Source organism: Aegilops tauschii, chromosome 4, assembly GCF_002575655.3.
Source record: "Aegilops tauschii subsp. strangulata cultivar AL8/78 chromosome 4, Aet v6.0, whole genome shotgun sequence".
Lineage (NCBI taxonomy): Eukaryota > Viridiplantae > Streptophyta > Magnoliopsida > Poales > Poaceae > Aegilops > Aegilops tauschii.
Genome location: NC_053038.3, coordinates 184,925,603 through 184,939,295, shown reverse-complemented (window position 1 = coordinate 184,939,295; position 13,693 = coordinate 184,925,603).

Sequence of the window (13,693 nt, the reverse complement as noted above, 5' to 3'; positions counted from 1 at the left end):
ACCCATGGGCACAATTTCATACCCATGCCCTACCCATATATTTTGCGGGTATGGATACCCATACCCATGGGTACCAAATCTTGCCAAGTCATACCCATGCCCACTATTTTCGGGTAGGGTACCCGCGGGTACCCATACCCATGGGCAAAACTGCCATCCCTAGCCATACTCAAAAGACATAAGTGAAGTGCAAAGAGCATTCTATAAATCAACCAAGGACTATCTCATACCGGCATGGTGAATTTATTAAAAAGAAAAATAAAAACCACACAACGCTCCATGATTTACGCATATCATGTGACGAATAAAAATATAGCTCTAAGTAAAATTACCGATGATCGTTAGAAGAAAGAGGGGATGCCTTCTGAGGCATCCCCAAGCTTAGTTTCTTGGGAGTCCTTGAATATTACCTTGGGGTGCCTCAGGCATCCCCAAGCTTAGGCTCTTGCGACGCCTTATTCCTTCATCCATAGTGATCTCGCAAAAAAATTGAAAACTTCAATCACACAAAACTTAACAAAACCATCGTGAGATCCGTTAGTATAATAAAACAAATCACCACTTCAAGTACTGTTGCAAACTCATTCATATTTTATTTTTGCATTGTAGCTACTGTAATATAACTTTTCCATGGCTTATACCACCGATACAATCGATATCATCAAAACTAGCAAAATAATGCATCAAAAACAGAATCTGTCTTAAATAGGACAGTCTGTAGTAATCTGAACATCAACCATACTTATGTAAGTCCAAAAATTCTGAAAAATTAGGAAAAAAATAAAAAAATTGTATATAAGTACTGTGCAAACAGTTTCATAAGCGTTTGACTTTCCAATAAATTTTTTAAAATCACGCACTACAGCCAAAGTTTCTGTTTTTGCACTTCACAAACCAAACAAGCAATCCAATCATACTAAAGGAAAATCTTGGCACATTATTTTTATAATACAATGGATTTATACAAGGGGATAATTATTATTTTTTGAAAAGTTTCTATAATTCAAGATTTGAGAAGTTTCCATGGGCATGAACAAAGTTCAAGGAGCTCCCCCATTTCAACGGTGCTCGTCTTTCTTACTTTCACTTTTCTTTTTGAAAAAGTTTTAGGTTCCCCACTTTATTTTTTTTGTTTTTAAACTTTATAAAAGCACTCAACAGAAATAAATGACTCTCTAAAGCTTCCGGGTTGTCTCCCTGGCTGCGCTTTCTTTAAAGCCATTAAGCTAGGCATAAAGTGCTCAAGTAATGGATCCACTCGGATCCCAATGTATATCAAAGCCAATTTTAATTAACGATGATTTGTAATTTAGTAGTGAGCACAAAGTAATATATATCATGCAACAATGAAGTCTAACTCTCTTCCTATGCATCGGCATGTCATAAAAGAACAATTCATGCACACAAAGTAAAGGCCAATGCATAGTGTAAACATTTTCTTGCAATTTTATCGTATTGGAAACATAGAGAGGCGGAGATGTAGTTCCTCTCTCATAATACTTACAAGTAGGAGAAGCAAGCACATGCATATTACATTCATCAAAATTATCACGTGCAACGGTAAAAGGCAACCCATCAATATAATCCTTAATAAGAACAAACTTCTCTGATATAGTGCAGTTTGGAGAATTCAAAAAGATAATAGGACTATGATGTGTGGGTGCAATAGCAACAATTTCATTCTTAACATAAGGAACAATAACAAGTTCATCTCCATAGGCATAATTCATATTCGCATCATGGCCACAACCATAGCAAGCATCAAGTTCATCAAAAAGGGATATTTCAAAAGAATCGACGGGATCATAGCAATTATCAAAATATTCATCCTTCGGTAAGAACAAAGGGACATTAAACAATGTATGAGTTGGAGGGTTACTCTCATTAGAAGCTGGGCACGGGTAGCTAATCCGCTCTTCCTCCTTTTGTTCTTCGCTCTCATCATCGTCTCTTTCATCCAATGAGCTCGCAGTTTCATCAATTTCTTCTTTCATAGACTCATGCAAAATGTTAGTCTCTTATTGGACAGCGGAGGAGTCCTCAATATATGGTTTAACATAGGCATTAGAAGCATAATTATCATAACAATAATTAAGTATGGCAAAATTTTCAGATTTGTAAAGAGTAGCATCATACGTTTCAATCAAAGAAGCAATTTCATAAGCACCCTTAAAAGCAACAAATTCTTCAATTTGTTGAACATCATAGTAATTGTAAATACCCTTATGAAGATACGATTCCATTATCACTAAACTCACATTGGTAGGGAAGGTGTTTCTTAGGGTCTTCAGAACAACAAGTAACATCATATATTGACATAAATTCCAAGCATAGCATTGCAAACGATGAATTTGGTCCAGTAAAAGTTTCCCTTTTTTAGATAAGCGGTGTCTCACATAACAAGCATGCTCATCTAAAGATTTTCCCTCAACTAAGCTAGTTGTGGTTTCATCACGAGCACATAGGGATCAAAGATGATCCAGGTAGAAAGCTTCAATAGTATGATAGATTTTGGGCGGTTCTTCAACCATTGGTTTAGTAGGTACAACTATTTTTTTGGTATTTTGTGTTTCTACCCATAACTAAAGATAGAAAACAACTTAGAACAGAAAATAAAAACTACTAAGTGATCAAACAAACAAGCACACACGAGAATATTCACCCCACGCTATTGCTCCTCGGCAACGGCGCCAGAAAAAGGTCTTGATAACCCACAAGTATAGGGGATCAATTGTAGCCTCTTTCAATAAGTAAGAGTGTCGAACCCAAGGAGGAGCTAAAGGTAGAACAAATACTCCCTCAAGTTCTATCGACCACCGATACAACTCTACGCATGCTTAACGTTCGCTTTACCTAGAACAAGTATGAAACTAGAAGTAATTTGTAGGTGTGATAGGATAGGTTTGCAAGATAATAAGGAGCATGTAAATAAAATCTAGGGGCTGTTCAAATAAAGACACAACAAAGTTAGTTTTAGTTGAGAGATTTTTGTCACAAGAAAGTTATTCGTCCCTAGGCAATCGATAACTAGACCAGTAATCACTATTGCAATTTTATATGAGGGAGAGGCATAAGCTAACATACTTTCTCTTCTTGGATCATACGCACTTATGATTGGAACTCTAGCAAGCATCCGCAACTACTAAAGATCATTAAGGTAAAACCCAACCATAGCATTAAAGTATCAAGTCCTCTTTATTCCCATACGCAAACAACCTACTTACTCGGGTCTGTGCTTCTATCACTCACGCCACCCACCATAAGCAAATCATGAACATATTGCAAACCCTACAGCGGGGATCTCTCACACTTGCGCGACACGGAGAGCACCATAGGAGGAGCACCAATAATAAAACATGCAACTCAAACCAATCATGATCATCAATCAACCCATAGGACAGAACGGGTCTACTCAAACATCATAGGATAGCCATACATCATTGGGAAATAATATATAGCGTTGAGCACCATGTTTAAGTAGAGATTACAACGGGTAAAAGAGGGGTTACACCACTGCATAGAGGGGGAGAGAGTTAGTGATGACGGTGGTGAAGTTGTTGGTGTAGACCGTTGTCGCGATGATGACCCTGGCAGCGTTCCGGTGCCACCGGGAGAGAGGGGGAGAGAGCTCCCCTTCTTCTTCTTCTTCCTTGAACTTCCCCCTAGATGGGAGAAGGGTTTCCCCTCTGGTCCTTGGCTTCCATGGCGGCGGAGGGGCGAGAGCCCCTCCGAGATTGGATCTCTCTTTCTCTCTCTCTGTTTCCTTCTGTTTTTGCGCTCCCAGATTCTGGCCATTCACCGTTTCTTAAATTCCGGGAGATCCGCAACTCCGATTGGCTGAAATTTTAACACGATTTCTATCCAGATCTTAGCTTTCTTGCCGTGAAAGAAGGGCACCAACCGCCTTACGGGGTGGCCACAAGGTCAGGGGCTGCCTGACCCCCTGGGGCGCGCCCTCGACCCTTGTGGGCCCCTCGAGCATCGTCTCGTGTTGATCTTTTTCCCAAAAATCACATATATTCCAAAAATAATCTCCGTAAGTTCTTATCCCGTTTGGACTCCGTTTGATATGGATTTTCTGCGAAACAAAAAACATGCAACAAACAGGAACTGACATTGGGCACTAGATCAATATGTTAGTCCCATAAATAGTATAAAAAGTTGCCAAAAGTATGTAAAAGTTGTAGAATATTAGCATGGAACGATCAAAAATGATAGATATGACGGAGACGTATCAAGAGACATCATAGATCGCACCATATCTAATAAAGTACGGTTACGACGTTCGGACACACCATTACGCTGTGGTGTTCCAGGTGGCGTGAGTTGTGAAACTATTCCACATTGTTTTAAATGAAGGCCAAACTCGTAACTCAAATATTCGCCTCCGCGATCAGATCGTAGAAACTTTATTTTCTTGTTACGATGATTCTCCACTTCACTCTAAAATCCTTTGAACTTTTCAAATGTTTCAGACTTGTGTTTCATTAAGTAGATATGCCCATATCTGCTTAAATCATCTGTGAAGGTTAGAAAATAACGATACCCGCCGCGAGCCTCAACAATCATCGGACCGCATACATCGGTATGTATTATTTCCAATAAGTGAGTGGCTCACTCCATTGTTCCGGAGAACGGAGTCCTAGTCATCTTGCCCATGAGGCATGGTTGGCAAGCATCAAATGATTCTTAATCAAGTGATTCCAAAAGTCAATTCGCATGGAGTTTCTTCATGCGCTTTACACCAATATGACCTAAACGGCAATGCCACAAATATATTGCACTATCATTATCAACTTTGCATATTTTGGCATCAATATTATGAATATGTGTATCACTACGATCAAGATTCAATAAACCATTTATATTGAGTTTATGACCATAGAAGGTTTTATTCATGTAAACAGAACAACAATTATTCTTTGTCTTAAATGAATAACCGTATTGCAATAAACATGATCCAATCATATTCATGCTCAACGTAAACACCAAATAACATTTATTTCAGGTTCAACACTAATCCCAAAGGTAAAGGGAGTGTGCGATGGTGATCTTATCAACATTGGAATCACTTCCAACACACATCGTCACCTCGCCCTTTACTAGTATATGTTCATTTTGCAGCTCCAGTTTCGAGTTACAAATCTTAGCAACTGAACCGGTATCAAATACCCAGGGGCTACTATGAACACTAGTAAAGTACACATCAATAACATGTATATCAAATATATCTTTGTTCACTTTGCCATCCTTCTTAACCGCCAAGTTTTTGGGGCAGTTCCGCTTCCAGTGACCATTTCCTTTGCAGTAGAAGCACTTAGTTTCAGGTTTGGGTCTAGCTTTGGGCTTCTTCACGGGAGTGGAAACTTGCTTGCTATTCTTCTTGAAGTTCCCTTTTCCTTTTTCTTGAAACTAGTGGTCTTGTTAACCATCAACACTTGATGATGTTTCTTGATTTCTACCTTCGCTGATTTCAGCATCGCGGAGAGCTTGGGAATCGTTTTCGTTATCCCTTGCATACTATAGTTCATCACGAAGTTCTAGTTACTTGGTTATAGTGACTAGAGAACTCTGTCAATCACTATCTTATCTGGAAGATTAACTCCCACTTGATTCAAGTGATTGTAGTACACAGACATTCTGAGCACACGCTCACTAGCTGAGCTATTCTCCTCCATCTTGTAGGCAAAGTACTTGTCAGAGGTACCATACCTCTTAACACGGGCATGAGTCTGAATTACCAATTTCAGCTCTTGGAACATCTCATATGCTCTTTGGCATTCAAAACATTTTTGAAGTCCCAGTTCTAAGCCATAAAGCATGGTGCACTAAACTATCAAGTAGTCATCATTTCGAGCTTGCCAAACGTCCATAACATCTGCATCTACTCCTGCAATAGGTCCGTCACCTAGCGGTGCATCAAGGACATAATTCTTCTTTGCAGGAATGAGGATAATCCTCAGATCATGGACCAAGTCCGCATCATTGCTACTATCATCTTTCAACTTAGTTTTCTCTAGGAACATATTAAAAACATAGGGAAGCTACAACGCGAGCTATTGATCTACAACATAGATATGCAAATACTATCAGCACTAAGTTCCTGATAAATTAAGTTCAATTAATCATATTACTTAAGAACTCCCACTTAGATAGACATCCCTCAAGTCATCTAAATGATCACGTGATCCATATCAACTAATCCATGTCCGATCATCACGTGAGATGGAGTAGTTTTCAATGGTGAACATCTCTATGTTGATCATATCTACTCTATGATTCACGTTCGACCTTTCTATCTTCGGTGTTCCGAGGCCATGTTTGTACATGCTAGGCTCGTCAAGTTTAACCCGAGTATTTCGCATGTGCAAAACTGTGTTGCACCCATTGTATGTGAACTAGAGCTTATCACACCCGATCATCACGTGGTGTCTCAGCACGACGAACTGTCGCAACGGTGCATATTCAGGGAGAACACTTATACCTTGAAATTTTAGTAAGGGATCATCTTATAATGCTACAGCCGTACTAAGCATAATAAGATGCATAAAAGATAAACATCACATGCAATCTTGTGCCTTCGATCTCCATCTCGAAAGCACCGTCATGATCTCCATCGTCACCGGCTTGACACCTTGACCTCCATCGTAGCGTCGTGGTCGTATTGCCACCTATTGCTTCTACAACTATCGCTAACGCATAGTGATAAAGTAAAGCAATTACATGGCGTTTGCATTTCATACAATAAAGCGACAACCATAAGGCTCCTGTCAGTTGCCGATAACTTTTACAAAACATGATCATCTCATACAATAACATATATCACATCATGTCTTAACCATATCACATCACAACATGCCCTGCAAAAACAAGTTAGACGTCCTCTACTTTGTTGTTGCAAGTTTTACGTGGCTGCTACGGGCTTCTAGTAAGAACCGTTCTTACCTACACATCAAAACCACAACAATGTTTCGTCAATTTTGTTGTTTTAACCTTCAACAAGGACCGGCCGTAGTCAAATTCGATTCAACTAAAGTTGGAGAAACAAGCACCCGCCAGCCACCTTTATGAAAACAAGGTGCATGTCTGTCGGTGGAACCAGTCTCATGAACGTGGTCTTGTAAGGTTGGTCCGGGCCGCTTCATCCAACAATACCGCCGAATCAAAAAAAGACGTTGGTGGTAAGCAGTATGACTATCATCGCCCACAACTCTTTGTGTTCTACTCGTGCATATCATCTACGCATAGACCTGGCTCGGATTCCACTGTTGGGAAACGTAGCATGCAATTTCAAAAAAATTCCTACGCTCACACAACATCTATCTAGGAGATGCATAGCAATGAGAGGGGGATTGTGTGTCCACGTACCCTCGTAGACCAAAAGCGGAAGCGTTTGACAACGCGGTTGATGTAGTCGAACTTCTTCTCGATCCGAGCGATCAAGCACCAAACGTATGACACCTCCGAGTTCTGCACACGTTCAGCTCGATGACGCCCCTCGAACTCTAGATCCAGCAAAGTGTCAAAGGAGAGTTTCGTCAGCACGACGGCGTGGTGACGGTGATGGTGAAGTGATCCGCGTAGGGCTTCGCCTAAGCACTACGTGAATATGACCGGAGGCGTAAACTGTGGAGGGGGGCGCCGCACACGGCTAACAATGTTTGTTGTGTGTTCTAGCGGTGCCCCCCCCTCATATATATAGGTTGGAGGGGAGGGGAGGAAGCGAAGGGGGTACCCCAAGTAGGAGGAATCCTACTTGGGCACCTCCGAATTCGGCCTCCCCCCTTTCCTATTCCTATTCGGAGTAGGAAGGGAAGAGGGGGAAGGGGGGATCCTATTCCCTTTTTCCTTTCCTCCTTCCCCTTTCCTTCTCCAATTTGGCCAGCCCATATGGGGAGCGCACCAGCCCCTTTGTGGCTGGTGTGTTTCCCCTCTTGGCCCATAAGGCCCAAATAGCTTGCCGGGGGTAGCCCGCAACCCCTTCCGGTGACCCGATACGTACCCGGTAACCCCAAAACACTTCCGGTGTCTGAATGCTATCGTCCTATATATGAATATTTACCTCTAGACCATTTAGAGACTCCTCGTCATGTGCGTGATCTCATCCGAGACTGCGAACAACATTCGGTCACCAAATCACATAACTCATATAATACAAATCATCACCAAACGTTAAGCGTGCGGACCCTACGGGTTCGAGAACTATGTAGACATGACTGAGACACCTCTCCGGTCAATAACCAATAGCAGAACCTGGATGCTCATATTATCTCCCACATATTCTATGAAGATCTTTATCGGTCGAACCGTTATGACAACATACGTTATTCCCTTTGTCATCGGTATGTTACTTGCCCGAGATTCGATCGTCGGTATCTTCATACCGAGTTCAATCTCGTTACCGGCAAGTCTCTTTACTCGTTCTGTAATGCATCATCCCGTAACTCACTCATTAGTTACATTGCTTGCAAGGCTTATTATGATGTACATTACCGAGAGGGCCCAGAGATACCTCTCCGATACTCGGAGTGACAAATCCTAATCTTGATCTATGCCAACCCTACAAATACCTTCGGAGATACCTGTAGAGCATCTTTATAATCACCCAGTTACGTTGTGACATTTGATAGCACACAAGGTATTCCTCCAGTATCCAGGAGTTGCATAATCTCATAGTCAAAGGAATATGTATAACTCATGAAGAAAGCAATAGCAATAAAACTTAACGATCATTATGCTAAGCTAACGGATGGGTCTTGTCCATAACATCATTCTCCTAATGATGTGATCCCATTCATCAAATGACAACACATGTCTATGGTTAGGAAACTTAACCATCTTTGATTAACGAGCTAGTCTAGTAGAGGCTTACTAGGGACACTGTGTTTTGTCTATGTATCCACACATGTATCAAGTTTCCGGTTAATACAATTCTAGCATGAATAATAAACATTTATCATGATATAAGGAAATATAAAATAACAACTTTATTATTGCCTCTAGGGCATATTTCCTTCACCTAGAGGGCTGGCCGGGGCGGCGGCGGACCGGCGGTGGGGAGTGGTTTCGGGGCGGGTGGGGTGGCGAGGCGGCGCGGGAGCGCCGCCGGCCGTGGGCGGCGGGGGTCAGCGGTTCGGCCCGTGGTGGCTGGCGGCTTACGGGATTGGAAGTTGAAGATGAACTGCATGTCCTCCCTACACTACATGTGAAGTGCCTCTCTACTACCATTGTGTTCAGTTTCGACAGTAACATTCAGATTCCACAGTAAATTTCAGTTTCGACAGTTAATTTCAGAGTCAACAATTTTACCTCATCTGTTGTAGTCAGGTGTTTTTTGGTGAAGTAAATTTTACATCTAGCACTTTTTGGTAATGTATTTTACATCATCTATTGGAGGTGCTATTAGAATCCCACTTGAGATTAACGATGTTTGTCTTGTACTGCTTTAGCCTCGACTTTTTACGGCTTGCCGGAGCTGCACCAACATCGGAACCATCCATCACAACACAGCAGTGCCTTGGACACCGTCTACAGATTCCTCAGATCTTCCTCCACACCTCCGACAGCCACCTCTGCCTCAACTTCTTCAGCAACCAACCCAATGATTCCGAGGTCGACACGACTACGGCAAAGAGGTTGTGCACTTGTCGCATCACTTATTACTCTACATCCATGTAGATCCATTAGGGCCATTTTGGTTCAAAGGAAAAACTGAAGGAAAAACATAGCAATAGGAAATTTTCCTATGGAACTCTACTATTCAATTATTCATGCATTTTTTTTTGAAAGGAATGGAGCAAAACATCCACCAGGACCTACTTTTCAAAATCCTATGCATGAAAACAAGACCAAGTGCATTAGTGGCAGAATAACATTCTAACTGTACACGTTTTCATATGGTTTCACTTTAATTTGGCCATGTTTCTTTGCATTCCTCTGCTCTTCCAATTCCTATGAACCAAACACCCAAGTTTACAGAAATCCTGTGTTTACAAATGCTCTATTTCCCACGTGCATTCCTATTCTATTCCGTTGTTTTTCCTATCCCTGTGTTTTTAGAATACTGCAAGCCAAAGGAGCCCTTACAGAATTACTTCAGTTACAGGTAGGTGTCAAAGAAAACTTTGTGTGGTTTGTCCTGCTCCTGCCGCGACATCGCCCACCTCACCTGAGCTGCTCCATCGACAGAAGCATCCACCAAACCAAACATCACGACTCCTGACCGTCTTTCGCCGCCTCAGATCTCCTTCCCTGCCGCCGGCACCCATGATACATCTCCAACGCATCTGTAGTTTTTGATTGTTCCATGCTGTTATATTATCATTCTTGGATGTTTTATAATCATTTTATATAATTTGTTGGTACAAACCTATTGACATAGTGCCAAGTGCCAATTGCTATTTTCTGCATTTTTTTACATCGCAGGAAATCAATACCAAACGGAGTCCAAATGCAGCGAAACTTTTTGGATTTTTTTTGGACCAGAAGACATCCAGTGGGCCGAAGAAGCGCCTGGGGGTGCTCCGAGGGGAGCACAACCCACCAGGGCACGCCAGGAGGCCCAGGCGCGCCCTGGTGGGTTGCGCCCACCTTGGGTGCCCCCTGAACCGACTCTTTGCTCTATAAATTCCCCAATATTCTAGAAACCCTAGGGGAGTCGACGAAAATCTATTCCAACCGCCGCGGAGTCCAGAACCACCAGATCCAATCTAAACACCATCACGGAGGGGTTCACCACTTCCATTGGTGCCTCTCCGATAATGCATGAGTAGTTCTTTGTAGACCTTCGGGTCCGTAGTTAGTAGCTAGATGGCTTCCTCTCTCTCATTTGATTCTCAATACAATGGTCTCTTGGAGATCCATATGATGTAACTCTTTTTGTGGTGTGTTTGTTGGGATCCGATGAACTTTGAGTTTATGATCAGATCTATCTTTTTATCCATGAAAGTTATTTGAGTCTTCTTTGATCTCTTATATGCATGATTGCTTATAGCCTCGTATTTCTTCTCCGATATTTGGGTTTTGTTTGGCCAACTTGATCTATTTATCTGGCAATGGGAAGAGGTGCTTTGTAGTGGGTTCAATCTTATGGTGCTTGATCCCAGTGATAGCAGGGGAACCGACACGTATGTATCGTTGTTAATAAGGATAAAAGGATGGGGTCTATTTCTACATAAATAGATCTTGTCTACATCATGTCATCGTTCTTATTGCATTACTCCGTTTCTCCATGAACTTAATACACTAGATGTATGCTGGATAGCGGTCGATGTATGGACTAATAGTAGTAGATGCAGACAGGAGTCGGTCTACTAGTCTTGGACGTGATGCCTATATAATGATCATTGCATGGATATCATCATGATTATTTGAAGTTCTATCAATTGCCCAACAGTAATTTGTTCACCCACCGTTTGCTATTTTTCTCGAGAGAAGCCACTAGTGAAACCTACGGCCCCCGGGTCTCTTCTTTCTCATATATTTGCTTTTGCGATCTATTTTTCCTTTGCTTTTATTTTCAGATCTATTAAACCAAAAATACAAAAATACCATGCTGCAATTTTTTTATTTGGCGTTTGATCTATCAACATTTACAACTCTCTCACGTCCATTTGCCTATATTAGGGCACTGCTACCCGAAAGGGATTGACAACCCCTTTTACACGTCGGGTTGCGAGTATTTGTTATTTGTGTGCAGGGGTTGTTTATGTTGTGTTGCTTGGTTCTCCTACTGGTTCGATAACCTTGGTTTCTTCACTGAAGGAAATATCTACCGCTGCTGTGCTACATCATCCCTTCCTCTTTGGGGAAATAGCGACTTAGCTTCAAGCCGCATCAAAAGGAATTTCTGGCGCCGTTGCCGGGGAGGATCTTCAACATATACCAGGTTCCTAATCACAAATCTCATCTCCTCGCAATTTACATTATTTGCCATTTGCCTCTCGTTTTCCTCTCCCCCACTTCACAAAAAAATTGCCATTTTATTCGCCCTCTTTTTCGTTTGTCGTTTTCTCGTCAGATCTCTTGTTTGCTGTCTCTACTTGTGTTACCATGTGCCTTCTATTTGCTTGCATCTTTGCTTGCTAATAATCTATTGATATGGATCCTTACCCACTTGCTAATATTTTTAAGAGATACAATTATCATGGACCAATTGCTAGTGATTTGAGTGCACTAGGTTATCTCTATGAAGTTTTGCTTGAGATTCGTGAATCTGAAAATTGTGATGAAGAAATTTGTAAAGTGATTCATGATAGCTCCTTGAATGAAAACCATGATTGCAATGATTTTACTATAAATTCTATTAATGTCAATTGTGCTAATAATATGCAAAACCCCAAGCTTGGGGATGCAAGTTTTGCTATGTCCACTAATTATTGTAATGATCATGCACTACTAGGGAAAACCTTATACACAGAACTTTAGCAGTAGCTCTGGGCAAAATAGGGCGCTACTGCTACTTAGCAGTAGTGCGAGACAAAGGAAGGCGCTACTGCCATGAACATAGTAGTAGCGCGGCAAGGGAAAATAGTGCTACTACTAAAATTACCCCACCGTTGCCGCTAGGCTAAGTTTAGTAGAGCGCTTTCCTATGAAACACGCTACCGCTAGCTAGTTTAGCAGTAATGTTTGCTCCAAAACCGCGCTACTGCTAATCCAGCCTTATCCCCCCACGTGCCCGCCCATTTCCTCACTCTAGTCGTAGGTGTCGTACTCCTCCTGCCATCGCCCCCATCACCGCATTGCCGCCGCCGGCGTCGCCGCCATCCTCCGGTCTCGGTTAGCCTCCTCCTTCTTCTCTTCCTCCTCCCTCCACCCTCCTCTAGCTGCTACTCCTCCCTCCGTCGCCCCCCTCGTCCCTCCACCTGCTCCTCCCTCCTCTAGCCGCCCCTCCATCAACAACACCTCCTCCCTCCATAGCCCCTCATCCCTCCATAGCCCCTACTCCCTCCCCCTCCTCCATCCACAGCTCCTCCCTCCTCCCCCTCCCCCTCCTCCATAGATTTAGTTGATAGTATAGATAGGTAGAATTTTGTAGAATGTACATAGAATTTAAGTGGTTAATAGAACAAGTTTATTTATAGTAAGTCCATAATGGAATTAGTTGAATTAGTAAGAAAATTAATTATTTTTATTTATAGTAAGTGCTTAGTTGAATTAGTAATAAAATAATTATTTTTATTTATAGTAAGTGCTTAGTTGAACTATTTGAATTAATAGAACTAGTTTATTTTTAGTAAGAAAATTTAGGTATGGAAAATTTAATTATTTTTATGTCATTATCACTTTGTGATCAAAGAATGCTATATGAGATTTGATGATCTAAAATTTTACTCGGTGGAATATGCAGGCTTTGTAGAGTCGGGTCTCCTTGGAGTGATCGTCATCCGAGCTACCTCTACTTCCTCTACACCAAAGTCGGTGAGCTAAAAGTCCACCTCCTCTTCTCCACTCCTCGATGTGTTGAATAGAGTAGAACTAGGGTATTTAGTCGGTGAGCTCATGTGCGAATGCTTATGATAATTGAGCTGGATGGAATTGCAAGTTTAAGCATTATTGTATGTGTATGAACATCTTCGTATCGCAGGGAAAATCTGAGTGGCCTATGTTTTGCCGGAGTGTTGATTCATTTCCGTTCCGGCAAATTTCAGGCGCTCGATATGTCCTATTTTAGCAAAGGTCATGCCAGAAT